This window comes from Anomaloglossus baeobatrachus, chromosome 2 (assembly GCF_048569485.1).
Source record: "Anomaloglossus baeobatrachus isolate aAnoBae1 chromosome 2, aAnoBae1.hap1, whole genome shotgun sequence".
Taxonomy (NCBI): domain Eukaryota; kingdom Metazoa; phylum Chordata; class Amphibia; order Anura; family Aromobatidae; genus Anomaloglossus; species Anomaloglossus baeobatrachus.
In genome coordinates, this window is record NC_134354.1 from 419,694,973 (window position 1) to 419,708,939 (window position 13,967).

The window sequence follows — 13,967 nt, forward strand, 5'->3', positions numbered from 1 at the left end:
ACCAGTAGGATGGTCCATGGGTCCATTCCCTGGCCAGATGGTTGAAGGACCTAGAGGAGGGAAGGGAGCATTCCTGCAGGAAAAATACATTACTAGACTGAGTGTTAAGGAAAGCAAAAATCGTCTGACGTCTGAACTTGTCTCTGATGCTCCTAACATTAATGGAAAAGATGTCAATGTTAGCAGTCATTGGAGGGAAGAGAGAGTTAGTGCAGGCGATGTGCCTTAGTTACCACTCCGGTCGGGCGGTTCTTCTTCTTTGGTGTCTGTCGGTGATGGTATCACCAGCAGACCTTCTTCTTCTAGCCGGTCGAGTAGAGATGTTGCCTCAGTGGCTTCCGACTCCTCCATTTCTTCTTCGGACACCAGGGACTCCACCATCTGCTCCAACACATCTGGTTCCGGGAGGAGGTCGTCCTCCTCTTCCTGGGTTGGATTGAGATCCACAATGAACAACTTGGAATGTTCTGCGACAGGACTATCTTCCAACTGCCTCTTCCTTTGGCTTGTACCTGAGGAGACAAGAGCTGGAAAATCCTTCTCGGTGAAAGGTGCAGGGGTGCTGAGGCCCTCTGCTCTCATGGTCTGGGGAGGGAGAGTGGGCTTTGGAGGGGGGGTAAGGGCACCGACTGAGGAGTAGGGAAAAGAGGTGGAGGTGGTGGAATCCTCAGTGGGGTTGGCCGGGGGAAAAGGGGTTTGGACAGGGGTGACAGGGGGGGGGACCAGGGAGGGGGCAGCAGTTTTCTTACCCTTCTTCCTGGACTCCGTGGCCGCTGGGGCTTTGGCTGGAGCCGCGGTCACCGGGTTCTTGGCCGCCTTGGCCTCTGTGGCTTTGGTCGTAGCTGCCTTAGTCGACGAGGCTGCGACTACCCGAGCCTGGGTCGCCGCAGCCACCCTTGCCCAGGATTTCTCTCGTTGTGGGCAGTCCTTGTAAAGGTGGGCCGCCAGTCCACATAAGTTGCAGGTCATCTTCTTCGGACAATCCTTGGAGCTGTGTCCCGTCACCCGGCAAACCCTGCAGGCGTCCTCCTGGCAGGTCTTCATCGAATGCCCTTTCCCACCACATTTCCTGCAGTTGTGTGGCATGTCCGGGTAGTAGATGAGACCAAAGGAGTTTCCCAGAGAGAATGTCGGGGGCAGGTGCTGAAGGCCGTCCTCGGATGCTAGTTCCCTGTGGAGCCGAACGGTTACTGACCACTTACCCGTCCAGAATCCGCTGCCGTTAAGGATGTGGGATGGTTCCCTCACCACTGTGCAGAAGCGTCCCAGGAACGTGGATATGTCTCTTCCTGGGGTGTGCGGGTTCCGCATGGAGACCGTGATCCTCTTCTCATCCCTCTGTATAGGACAGGATCCTAAAAAAGAATGAAAAGGGGAGTCCGGCATCGCCGCGTTCATCGCCTCCCAGTATCTCCTGCAGGCATTCACCGTGGCAAAGGTTACCAGAAAGATGCCAGTCATGAAGGTCTGGACACTCAGGGTTTCCGCCCTGGAGAAGCCCTGATCCAGAATCATCTTCTTGCAGAACACGTCGCTGGACATGTCCGGCAACCTACCATCCACCGCCTTTAGCTTCAGGGCGACCGTCTGCCGCATCCAAGGCTCCAGGGTTGGAGCCTTTTCAGGCGGCGTCCGGGCTCCCTCCGGCTGGCCGGCGTCGGAGGTAGGGGCCTCTTGGGCCGAAGAAGCCTCTGGATGAGCCTTCCTGGAGGTCCCTGGGTCCTGAGCCTTCTTGGCTGCCCTCTCTGGCTTGCTTGCCATGGCTGGTTCCTGCTTGAGTTCCCGGAGCTGGATCTTGGATTCTTCTCCGGGTGTCTTCTCCCGCTGTGTTCCTCCTCGAAATTCCTCTGGTCTCCCCAAGTCTTCTCCGAGCCTTCGTCTTCTTGCTTCTTTCTGCCAAGCTCTTCTTCCGTCCGATCTCCCTCTTTCGGTCTCGGCTGGGCTTCGGAGCTTGTCTCCCTGATCGTATCTCGTCAAGTGTAGCTAGCTCAGTTTGTTCTGATAAGAACAGATGAGATTTCATCCGCAAATTTCAGAAAACGGTCATCGGCCACCACACAAAAGCGCAGTGCCGCAGGTGATCGCCTCCCGAGCCCAGGAACCACCAGCCATAAGGGGACGTAAGCACCAAAAGGCGCAACAATCCCCGAGGCCGGCGGTTGTGCAAGCCCGGGCCCCTCCCAGCCAAGACCAAGGCAAACCCAGTGAAGGGACTACACTTGATCTTAGCCAAAAGGCCGAGAAGCGATAACCAGAATTGGTTTGGGCCTCGAGTGGCACCCTGGCCTATGCCGGACACATCTTAGGGAGAGAGAGCGAGAGGGAGACAAACCCACGCCTACAGAAGACATTTTGTCACCCAAGCCAACCCTTGAAAAGGCTGCTTTGCAGAGCAAAAACAAGAAGAATGGTGCGTTTTGCAGCCGCCGCCCCCCACTGCAATGAATCTGAATAACTCCTCCTTTAGGGCGCAAGCAACTCCCCTCCCCCTTGCAGTCTTTCCAATTCACGATACAAAAAGACGGACAGGACAGGTTGCCTGACTTTCCGTCACTGCCACCCTTTGCCATCCTTACCCGTAGAAAGCCCTTTCATCATCCCCAAACCCTAATCTTTTCCCTTTCCTTCCCAGCCCCCAAACCCTGCCCTCTGTACCCTTCTCACCACCCGCATCCCTTCTCCTGTCATCCCCCTACCACCCGGGAAAAAAAGAACTTGCCCCCTCCTTCCACTAGCCCACCCTCCCACCCAAAGAACAACTTCTGCTGCGCAGCTTGTTTTCTAGGCAGCAGCGCTATTGTGATGTCAGCGGGGGCATTGTGACAAGCTGCCAGTGTTCCGTCTCTTCATGTTGTGCACAGTTCAAACGGAAAATACATCAACAGGCAGACTACAGAAAAGCTTACTATCAAAGGTTAGAGGGGGGCTTTCTTAGAGGGCTTTTTACAGTTTTTCTATTCCCAATTAGCCGTTTAAGTGTACTTATTGAAAGTAGTAATTCTTTCATAGGCCGCCCTTTCTTAGTATTTGACGTTCCTTATATTGCGGTATGAGGCTTCGCAGCAGGTTGCAAACATTCATCACCCATGACTGTCCCCAATTGGGCTCAGAAGCTCAATGTCTATCATGACCTCTCTTTTAGAATGTCCAAGAGCAAGCAAACTATTCCTCCAGGAGAGGGAGCCAACAGACCACTAAAGAGATCATCATTGCTCAAAGAAAACCCCAAAAACCAATGCATGATAGGAATAAACAGGTAACTTTCTTTGGAGTGGAAGCGGAGAGATCGCACCAGATGCCAATTCTAGATCTTATCACACCTGTGGTCACTGCAGCAGCAGGTGAATCCACTTTGTCTAAAAGGGATCTATTCCATTCAATTGCAAATGATCTAGATAAGACAGAGAACAAGATACTGCAGCACGGGACATAGCCGAGTTGGTCAGGTTGAGTGGTGATGAGTTTGCTATTTGGATGAATAAAGAAAGTAAAAAGTGTGAAAGATAAAAAACAAAAGGAGGAAGTGTGAAAAGTGAATGGGCCAAATTGAGGTGCATATGAAGACGTATGTGTGAGGCAAATCCTGGGATATGAAGAGGAATTATGACTGGAAGTCATAATCGCTCTCATCACTCCCTGGCAGTGCCCCCTCCCTTCTTGTTCTCAATGTCCAGCATCTGTGAAGGTGTTACACCTCCATGGCCATCTCCTGTGATATGGAGATGAGATGATGTGGGAACAATGGACACAGGATGACTCCCTGCCGTGACCCTGTGGTAGGAGCTGCTATCTCATTAGCAAGCTTGGAAGTATCCAGACAGAACGACTCCAGTAAAAAATGGTTCATATCTCGCAAGCCATATTTCCGATAAATATGGCAACCATAAAAATGGTGTCTCCGCATGCGGACGATGCTGGCACACCCTTTTTATGGGAGCGGGAGCTTGGGAAATACCCCAGGCGTGATATCAGCCAATGTGGAACTAGTAGACGAGTCATGAAACCTCTCATTCTGTAGCTAAATTCATAACTGTCACAATGAGAGCATTGGCGTCCGCCTACGACGCTCCCAGGCCAAGTTATGGCCATATTCCATGTTGTGGATTTTGTCCATAACTCCAGCCAGGGGTGGAGCAGTGCTCCCTCTGAGGTCACTAAGGTAGGAGGGGACCTGGATTTGCCCAGGTTGATAACCCTACTTCGGCCATTTTCCAGGGTTCTTTCGCTGGGGGTCACGTGTAGGAAACATCTGTGGGAGTTCCTGGAAACCTGGTCTACAGCGCCCCCCTGTGGCCAGACGCACAAGGTAACTGATTGAATTGCATACCTGTTTGTAAACCATGCTTTGCTTGTAACTGTACTCTGACATATGTATATTCTGTAGATTCCCTATTGTATATATTGTAGTTTCTAGTGTGCTTTAGGCGATTAAATTATATAATTAATCTTGGGCTGTTCTGTTATCTCGATCTTGAATCCCACGTCTGTGTGTTCGGCTAATAGTTACCGTGAAGCGGTTGGTGGCAGCGAGTTGTGCCAAGGATTATTGTGGGGAGGCCAGTGAGATTCGGGAAGATATTATATATTCCGCCCGCGGAGGTCGGGGGAATATATACCCTACTCTCACCGGGGACCCTTCAATAATCGGCATAAGTAGTATAGCGGCCTCCTTGCTTATTGTCGGGCAATTCCATAATTGGCCTGACTATAAGAGGGGCGCTAGAGAGCGCGTCACGTGCTCTGTCTGTCGGTCGGGAGGTATAAAGGAGGGGTGACTCCTGCTTGTTACCCCCCGATCGTGACGTACTGGTAGCCAGCGCGGGGGATTTCTGAGTGACCCCCCCCGGTGGTTTGTGACAGTATGCTTTCTTCCAATTCATTAAATCGGGCTAATATGAATCAGGTGAATTGAGTTCTGCTTTTGGAAACTGGGTTAAGAAGGGGTGCACCGGTCCTGGAGGTACTGCAATACCAGGTCAATGCGTGGAGTGGACAGAGCAAGCTCTTTTTCCATCTCCCTGTTCTAAAAATCCATTTAATATATGGTCCCCAGATAGGGGACGTATCAGATATTAAACTGATAAGAACAGATTTTTGATTTAATGAAGCTTTCCAAAGCACCACAAAAAATGCATGACCGAAGTCACACCAAAAACAGTGCAAAGGCTAGGATTCGTGTGGACCCCACCGTGAGGAGAGGGTCCCCAAAAATCAACCCCGTCCCTCCGAGCCAGAAGGCCACAGCAAGGGTCAGGGATCTTCGGTGCTCCCCCAAGCCGAAGCCTGGTTGAGCCTTGTCGTTGCTCCCAGCGTCCACCCAGGCATCTTACCCAAGTGGAGTAGAGAGCTACTAGTTGTTGGTTTGGCAGCCGAAACTGCCCGGACCGTCAACCGGTGTTGGTTTCTCAGCCCAAGGCTAACCGGACCTCCAACCGGGTGTTGGTTTCTCAGCCGAAGCTGACCCAGACCTCCAACCGGGTGTTGGTTTCTCAGCCGAAGCTGACCCAGACCTCCAACCGGGTGTTAGTTTCTCAGCCCAAAGCTGACCAGACCTCCGACCGGGATTATAAAAATTTCCCTTCCTAGCCAGAAGGCCGGGATAGGGTAATATGCTCAAAAAGTATGAAAAGGCAAGGTACGGTGTGCTACAGAGCCCAAGGCTTGCCGGGGTCCCAAGCCAGCAAGCTCAGACTCACTCCAGGGTCGTCAGTCCTGGGGCACGTTGTACCATAGCCCCCCACCCTTACTCAGTCTAATAGCCTCGATCCTGGTAGGGCCATGTTTTCCTCTAGATGAATATACTATCCACCCAGAGTACTAGCAAGCGCAACCTTCCAGTGTGCATTGTATCATTGTATAAGGTGGCCTGGAGCTTAAACCATCTCTTCGAACAACACTACACTTGATCTTAGCCAAAAGGCCGAGAAGCGATAACCAGAATTGGTTTGGGCCTCGAGTGGCACCCTGGCCTATGCCGGACACATCTTAGGGAGAGAGAGCGAGAGGGAGACAAACCCACGCCTACAGAAGACATTTTGTCACCCAAGCCAACCCTTGAAAAGGCTGCTTTGCAGAGCAAAAACAAGAAGAATGGTGCGTTTTGCAGCCGCCGCCCCCCACTGCAATGAATCTGAATAACTCCTCCTTTAGGGCGCAAGCAACTCCCCTCCCCCTTGCAGTCTTTCCAATTCACGATACAAAAAGACGGACAGGACAGGTTGCCTGACTTTCCGTCACTGCCACCCTTTGCCATCCTTACCCGTAGAAAGCCCTTTCATCATCCCCAAACCCTAATCTTTTCCCTTTCCTTCCCAGCCCCCAAACCCTGCCCTCTGTACCCTTCTCACCACCCGCATCCCTTCTCCTGTCATCCCCCTACCACCCGGGAAAAAAAGAACTTGCCCCCTCCTTCCACTAGCCCACCCTCCCACCCAAAGAACAACTTCTGCTGCGCAGCTTGTTTTCTAGGCAGCAGCGCTATTGTGATGTCAGCGGGGGCATTGTGACAAGCTGCCAGTGTTCCGTCTCTTCATGTTGTGCACAGTTCAAACGGAAAATACATCAACAGGCAGACTACAGAAAAGCTTACTATCAAAGGTTAGAGGGGGGCTTTCTCAGAGGGCTTTTTACAGTTTTTCTATTCCCAATTAGCCGTTTAAGTGTACTTATTGAAAGTAGTAATTCTTTCATAGGCCGCCCTTTCTTAGTATTTGACGTTCCTTATATTGCGGTATGAGGCTTCGCAGCAGGTTGCAAACATTCATCACCCATGACTGTCCCCAATTGGGCTCAGAAGCTCAATGTCTATCATGACCTCTCTTTTAGAATGTCCAAGAGCAAGCAAACTCTTCCTCCAGGAGAGGGAGCCAACAGACCACTAAAGAGATCATCATTGCTCAAAGAAAACCCCAAAAACCAATGCATGATAGGAATAAACAGGTAACTTTCTTTGGAGTGGAAGCGGAGAGATCGCACCAGATGCCAATTCTAGATCTTATCACACCTGTGGTCACTGCAGCAGCAGGTGAATCCACTTTGTCCAAAAGGGATCTATTCCATTCAATTGCAAATGATCTAGATAAGACAGAGAACAAGATACTGCAGCACGGGACATAGCCGAGTTGGTCAGGTTGAGTGGTGATGAGTTTGCTATTTGGATGAATAAAGAAAGTAAAAAGTGTGAAAGATAAAAAACAAAAGGAGGAAGTGTGAAAAGTGAATGGGCCAAATTGAGGTGCATATGAAGACGTATGCTTTTTTCCAATTCATTAAATCGGGCTAATATGAATCAGGTGAATTGAGTTCTGCTTTTGGAAACTGGGTTAAGAAGGGGTGCACCGGTCCTGGAGGTACTGCAATACCAGGTCAATGCGTGGAGTGGACAGAGCAAGCTCTTTTTCCATCTCCCTGTTCTAAAAATCCATTTAATATATGGTCCCCAGATAGGGGACGTATCAGATATTAAACTGATAAGAACAGATGAGATTTCATCCGCAATTTTCAGAATCAAGGTAGCCCCGAAGGCCAGCAGGCCACCACACAAAAGCGCAGTGCCTGGGTGATCACCTCCCGAGCCCAGGAACCACCAGCCACAAGGGGACGTAAGCACCAAAAGGCGCAACAATCCCCGAGGCCGGCGGTTGCGCAAGCCCGGGCCCCTCCCAGCCAAGACCAAGGCAAACCCAATGAAGGGACTACACTTGATCTTAGCCAAAAGGCCGAGAAGCAATAATCAGAATTGGTTTGGGCCTCGAGTGGCACCCTGGCCTATGCCGGACACATCTTAGGGAGAGAGAGCGAGAGGGAGACAAACCCACGCCTACAGAAGACATTTTGTCACCCAAGCCAACCCTTGAAAAGGCTGCTTTGCAGAGCAAAAACAAGAAGAATGGTGCGTTTTGCAGCCGCCGCCCACTGCAATGAATCTGAATAACTCCTCCTTTAGGGCGCAAGCAACTCCCCTCCCCCTTGCAGTCTTTCCAATTCACGATACAAAAAGACGGACAGGACAGGTTGCCTGACTTTCCGTCACTGCCACCCTTTGCCATCCTTACCCGTAGAAAGCCCTTTCATCATCCCCAAACCCTAATCTTTTCCCTTTCCTTCCCAGCCCCCAAACCCTGCCCTCTGTACCCTTCTCACCACCCGCATCCCTTCTCCTGTCATCCCCCTACCACCCGGGAAAAAAAGAACTTGCCACCCCCTCCTTCCACTAGCCCACCCTCCCACCCAAAGAACAACTTCTGCTGCGCAGCTTGTTTTCTAGGCAGCAGCGCTATTGTGATGTCAGCGGGGGCATTGTGACAAGCCGCCAGTGTTCCGTCTCTTCATGTTGTGCACAGTTCAAACGGAAAATACATCAACAGGCGACTACAGAAAAGCTTACTAACAAAGGTTAGAGGGGGGCTTTCTCAGAGGGCTTTTTACAGTTTTTCTATTCCCAATTAGCCGTTTAAGTGTACTTATTGAAAGTAGTAATTCTTTCATAGGCCGCCCTTTCTTAGTATTTGACGTTCCTTATATTGCGGTATCAGGCTTCGCAGCAGGTTGCAAATCATTCATCACCCATGACTGTCCCCAATTGTGCTCAGAAGCTAAATGTCTATCATGACCTCTCTTTTAGACTGTCCAAGAGCAAGCAAACTCTTCCTCCAGGAGAGGGAGCCAACAGACTACTAAAGACATCATCATTGCTCAAAGAAAACCCCAAAAACCAATGCATGATAGGAATAAACAGGTAACTTTCTTTGGAGTGGAAGCGGAGAGATCGCACCAGATGCCAATTCTAGATCTTATCACACCTGTGGTCACTGCAGCAGCAGGTGAATCCACTTTGTCCAAAAGGGATCTATTCCATTCAATTGCAAATGATCTAGATAAGACGGAGAACAAGATACTGCAGCAAGGGACATAGTCGAGTTGGTCAGGTTGAGTGGTGATGAGTTTGCTATTTGGATGAATAAAGTAAAAAGTGTGAACGATAAAAAACAAAAGGAGGAAGTGTGAAAAGTGAATGGGCCAAATTGAGGTGCATATGAAGACGTATGCTTTCTTCCAATTCATTAAATCGGGCTAATATGAATCAGGTGAATTGAGTTCTGCTTTTGGAAACTGGGTTAAGAAGGGGTGCACCGGTCCTGGAGGTACTGCAATACCAGGTCAATGCGTGGAGTGGACAGAGCAAGCTCTTTTTCCATCTCCCTGTTCTAAAAATCCATTTAATATATGGTCCCCAGATAGGGGACGTATCAGATATTAAACTGATAAGAACAGATGAGATTTCATCCGCAAGTTTCAGAATCAAGGTAGCCCCGAAGGCCAGCAGGCCACCACACAAAAGCGCAGTGCCTGGGTGATCGCCTCCCGAGCCCAGGAACCACCAGCCACAAGGGGACGTAAGTACCAAAAAACGCAACAATCCCCGAGGCCGGCGGTTGTGCAAGCCCGGGCCCCTCCCAGCCAAGACCAAGGCAAACCCAATGAAGGGACTACACTTGATCTTAGCCAAAAGGCCGAGAAGCGATAACCAGAATTGGTTTGGGCCTCGAGTGGCACCCTGGCCTATGCCGGACACATCTTAGGGAGAGAGAGCGAGAGGGAGACAAACCCACGCCTACAGAAGACATTTTGTCACCCAAGCCAACCCTTGAAAAGGCTGCTTTGCAGAGCAAAAACAAGAAGAATGGTGCGTTTTGCAGCCGCCGCCCACTGCAATGAATCTGAATAACTCCTCCTTTAGGGCGCAAGCAACTCCCCTCCCCCTTGCAGTCTTTCCAATTCACGATACAAAAAGACGGACAGGACAGGTTGCCTGACTTTCCGTCACTGCCACCCTTTGCCATCCTTACCCGTAGAAAGCCCTTTCATCATCCCCAAACCCTAATCTTTTCCCTTTCCTTCCCAGCCCCCAAACCCTGCCCTCTGTACCCTTCTCACCACCCGCATCCCTTCTCCTGTCATCCCCCTACCACCCGGGAAAAAAAGAACTTGCCCCCTCCTTCCACTAGCCCACCCTCCCACCCAAAGAACAACTTCTGCTGCGCAGCTTGTTTTCTAGGCAGCAGCGCTATTGTGATGTCAGCGGGGGCATTGTGACAAGCCGCCAGTGTTCCGTCTCTTCATGTTGTGCACAGTTCAAACGGAAAATACATCAACAGGCGACTACAGAAAAGCTTACTAACAAAGGTTAGAGGGGGGCTTTCTCAGAGGGCTTTTTACAGTTTTTCTATTCCCAATTAGCCGTTTAAGTGTACTTATTGAAAGTAGTAATTCTTTCATAGGCCGCCCTTTCTTAGTATTTGACGTTCCTTATATTGCGGTATCAGGCTTCGCAGCAGGTTGCAAATCATTCATCACCCATGACTGTCCCCAATTGTGCTCAGAAGCTAAATGTCTATCATGACCTCTCTTTTAGACTGTCCAAGAGCAAGCAAACTCTTCCTCCAGGAGAGGGAGCCAACAGACTACTAAAGACATCATCATTGCTCAAAGAAAACCCCAAAAACCAATGCATGATAGGAATAAACAGGTAACTTTCTTTGGAGTGGAAGCGGAGAGATCGCACCAGATGCCAATTCTAGATCTTATCACACCTGTGGTCACTGCAGCAGCAGGTGAATCCATTTTGTCCAAAAGGGATCTATTCCATTCAATTGCAAATGATCTAGATAAGACGGAGAACAAAATACTGCAGCAAGGGACATAGTCGAGTTGGTCAGGTTGAGTGGTGATGAGTTTGCTATTTGGATGAATAAAGAAAGTAAAAAGTGTGAACGATAAAAAACAAAAGGAGGAAGTGTGAAAAGTGAATGGGCCAAATTGAGGTGCATATGAAGACGTATGCTTTCTTCCAATTCATTAAATCGGGCTAATATGAATCAGGTGAATTGAGTTCTGCTTTTGGAAACTGGGTTAAGAAGGGGTGCACCGGTCCTGGAGGTACTGCAATACCAGGTCAATGCGTGGAGTGGACAGAGCAAGCTCTTTTTCCATCTCCCTGTTCTAAAAATCCATTTAATATATGGTCCCCAGATAGGGGACGTATCAGATATTAAACTGATAAGAACAGATGAGATTTCATCCGCAATTTTCAGAATCAAGGTAGCCCCGAAGGCCAGCAGGCCACCACACAAAAGCGCAGTGCCTGGATGATCGCCTCCCGAGCCCAGGAACCACCAGCCACAAGGGGACGTAAGCACCAAAAGGCACAACAATCCCCGAGGCCGGCGGTCGTGCAAGCCCGGGCCCCTCCCAGCCAAGACCAAGGCAAACCCAATGAAGGGACTACACTTGATCTTAGCCAAAAGGCCGAGAAGCGATAACCAGAATTGGTTTGGGCCTCGAGTGGCACCCTGGCCTATGCCGGACACATCTTAGGGAGAGAGAGCGAGAGGGAGACAAACCCACGCCTACAGAAGACATTTTGTCACCCAAGCCAACCCTTGAAAAGGCTGCTTTGCAGAGCAAAAACAAGAAGAATGGTGCGTTTTGCAGCCGCCGCCCACTGCAATGAATCTGAATAACTCCTCCTTTAGGGCGCAAGCAACTCCCCTCCCCCTTGCAGTCTTTCCAATTCACGATACAAAAAGACGGACATGACAGGTTGCCTGACTTTCCGTCACTGCCACCCTTTGCCATCCTTACCCGTAGAAAGCCCTTTCATCATCCCCAAACCCTAATCTTTTCCCTTTCCTTCCCAGCCCCCAAACCCTGCCCTCTGTACCCTTCTCACCACCCGCATCCCTTCTCCTGTCATCCCCCTACCACCCGGGAAAAAAAGAACTTGGCCCCTCCTTCCACTAGCCCACCCTCCCACCCAAAGAACAACTTCTGCTGCGCAGCTTGTTTTCTAGGCAGCAGCGCTATTGTGATGTCAGCGGGGGCATTGTGACAAGCCGCCAGTGTTCCGTCTCTTCATGTTGTGCACAGTTCAAACGGAAAATACATCAACAGGCGACTACAGAAAAGCTTACTAACAAAGGTTAGAGGGGGGCTTTTTCAGAGGGCTTTTTACAGTTTTTCTATTCCCAATTAGCCGTTTAAGTGTACTTATTGAAAGTAGTAATTCTTTCATAGGCCGCCCTTTCTTAGTATTTGACGTTCCTTATATTGCGGTATCAGGCTTCGCAGCAGGTTGCAAATCATTCATCACCCATGACTGTCCCCAATTGTGCTCAGAAGCTAAATGTCTATCATGACCTCTCTTTTAGACTGTCCAAGAGCAAGCAAACTCTTCCTCCAGGAGAGGGAGCCAACAGACTACTAAAGACATCATCATTGCTCAAAGAAAACCCCAAAAACCAATGCATGATAGGAATAAACAGGTAACTTTCTTTGGAGTGGAAGCGGAGAGATCGCACCAGATGCCAATTCTAGATCTTATCACACATGTGGTCACTGCAGCAGCAGGTGAATCCACTTTGTCCAAAAGGGATCTATTCCATTCAATTGCAAATGATCTAGATAAGACGGAGAACAAGATACTGCAGCAAGGGCCATAGTCGAGTTGGTCAGGTTGAGTGGTGATGAGTTTGCTATTTGGATGAATAAAGAAAGTAAAAAGTGTGAACGATAAAAAACAAAAGGAGGAAGTGTGAAAAGTGAATGGGCCAAATTGAGGTGCATATGAAGACGTATGCTTTCTTCCAATTCATTAAATCGGGCTAATATGAATCAGGTGAATTGAGTTCTGCTTTTGGAAACTGGGTTAAGAAGGGGTGCACCGGTCCTGGAGGTACTGCAATACCAGGTCAATGCGTGGAGTGGACAGAGCAAGCTCTTTTTCCATCTCCCTGTTCTAAAAATCCATTTAATATATGGTCCCCAGATAGGGGACGTATCAGATATTAAACTGATAAGAACAGATTTTTTGATTTAATGAAGCTTTCCAAAGCACCGCAAAAATGCATGACCGAAGTCACACCAAAAACAGTGCAAAGGCTAGGATTCGTGTGGACCCCTCCGTGAGAAGAGGATCCCCAAAAATCAACCCGTTCCTCCGAGCCAGAAGGCCACAGCGAGGGTCAGGGATCTTCGGTGCTCCCCCAAGCCGAAGCCTGGTTGAGCCTTGTTGTTGCTCCCAGCGTCCACCGAGGCATCTTACCCAAGTGGAGTAGGGAGCTACTAGTCGTTGGTTTCGCAGCCGAGACTGCCCGGACCGTCAACCGGTGTTGGTTTCTCAGCCCAAGGCTGACCGGACCTCCAACCGGGTGTTGGTTTCTCAGCCCAAGGCTGACCGGACCTCCAACCGGGTGTTGGTTTCTCAGCCCAAGGCTAACCGGACCTCCAACCGGTGTTGGTTTCTCAGCCAAAGCTGACCCGGACCTCCAACCGGGTGTTGGTTTCTCAGCCCAAAGCTGACCGGACCTCCGACCGGGATTATAAAAATTTCCCTTCTTAGCCAGAAGGCCGGGATAGGGCAATATGCTTGGAAAGTATGAATAGGCAAGGCGCGGCGTGCGACAGAGTCTGAGGCTTACCAGGGTCCCAACCTAGCAAGTTCAGACTCCCTCCAGGGTGTCCATTCCTGGGGCACATTGCACCATAACCCCCACACTTACTCAGTCTAATAGCCTCGATCCTGATAGGGCCATGGTTTTCTCTAGATGGATATACTATCCTCCCAAAGTACTAACAAGCGCAACCTTCCAGTGTGCATTGCATCATTGTACTAAGGTGGCCGGAGCCTTAAACCACCTTTTCGAACGATACTACACTTGATCTTAGCCAAAAGGCCGAGAAGCGATAACCAGAATTGGTTTGGGCCTCGAGTGGCACCCTGGCCTATGCCGGACACATCTTAGGGAGAGAGAGCGAGAGGGAGACAAACCCACGCCTACAGAAGACATTTTGTCACCCAAGCCAACCCTTGAAAAGGCTGCTTTGCAGAGCAAAAACAAGAAGAATGGTGCGTTTTGCAGCCGCCGCCCACTGCAATGAATCTGAATAACTCCTCCTTTAGGGCGCAA

The 13,967-nt window shown here is 49.9% G+C and overlaps 5 non-coding genes and 1 pseudogene across 5 annotated transcripts; all 6 read right to left on the minus strand.

Moving 5' to 3' along the window:
* Positions 1 to 4,938: 4,938 nt before the first annotated feature.
* LOC142293150 (U2 spliceosomal RNA) lies at positions 4,939 to 5,131 on the minus strand. The gene has a single exon (XR_012751144.1). It is a non-coding gene; the product is annotated as a U2 spliceosomal RNA (small nuclear RNA).
* Positions 5,132 to 7,327: 2,196 nt separating this feature from the next.
* Positions 7,328 to 7,511, minus strand: LOC142292489 (U2 spliceosomal RNA). Its single transcript, XR_012750646.1, has one exon. It is a non-coding gene; the product is annotated as a U2 spliceosomal RNA (small nuclear RNA).
* A 1,610-nt stretch (positions 7,512 to 9,121) lies between these two features.
* LOC142292497 (U2 spliceosomal RNA) lies at positions 9,122 to 9,305 on the minus strand. Its single transcript, XR_012750653.1, has one exon. It is a non-coding gene; the product is annotated as a U2 spliceosomal RNA (small nuclear RNA).
* Positions 9,306 to 10,916: 1,611 nt separating this feature from the next.
* Positions 10,917 to 11,100, minus strand: LOC142292494 (U2 spliceosomal RNA). Its single transcript, XR_012750651.1, has one exon. It is a non-coding gene; the product is annotated as a U2 spliceosomal RNA (small nuclear RNA).
* A 1,611-nt stretch (positions 11,101 to 12,711) lies between these two features.
* On the minus strand, positions 12,712 to 12,908 carry LOC142293214 (U2 spliceosomal RNA). The gene has a single exon (XR_012751199.1). It is a non-coding gene; the product is annotated as a U2 spliceosomal RNA (small nuclear RNA).
* Positions 12,909 to 13,603: 695 nt separating this feature from the next.
* On the minus strand, positions 13,604 to 13,745 carry LOC142292738 (U2 spliceosomal RNA; annotated as a pseudogene).
* Between the last annotated feature and the right edge of the window lie 222 nt (positions 13,746 to 13,967).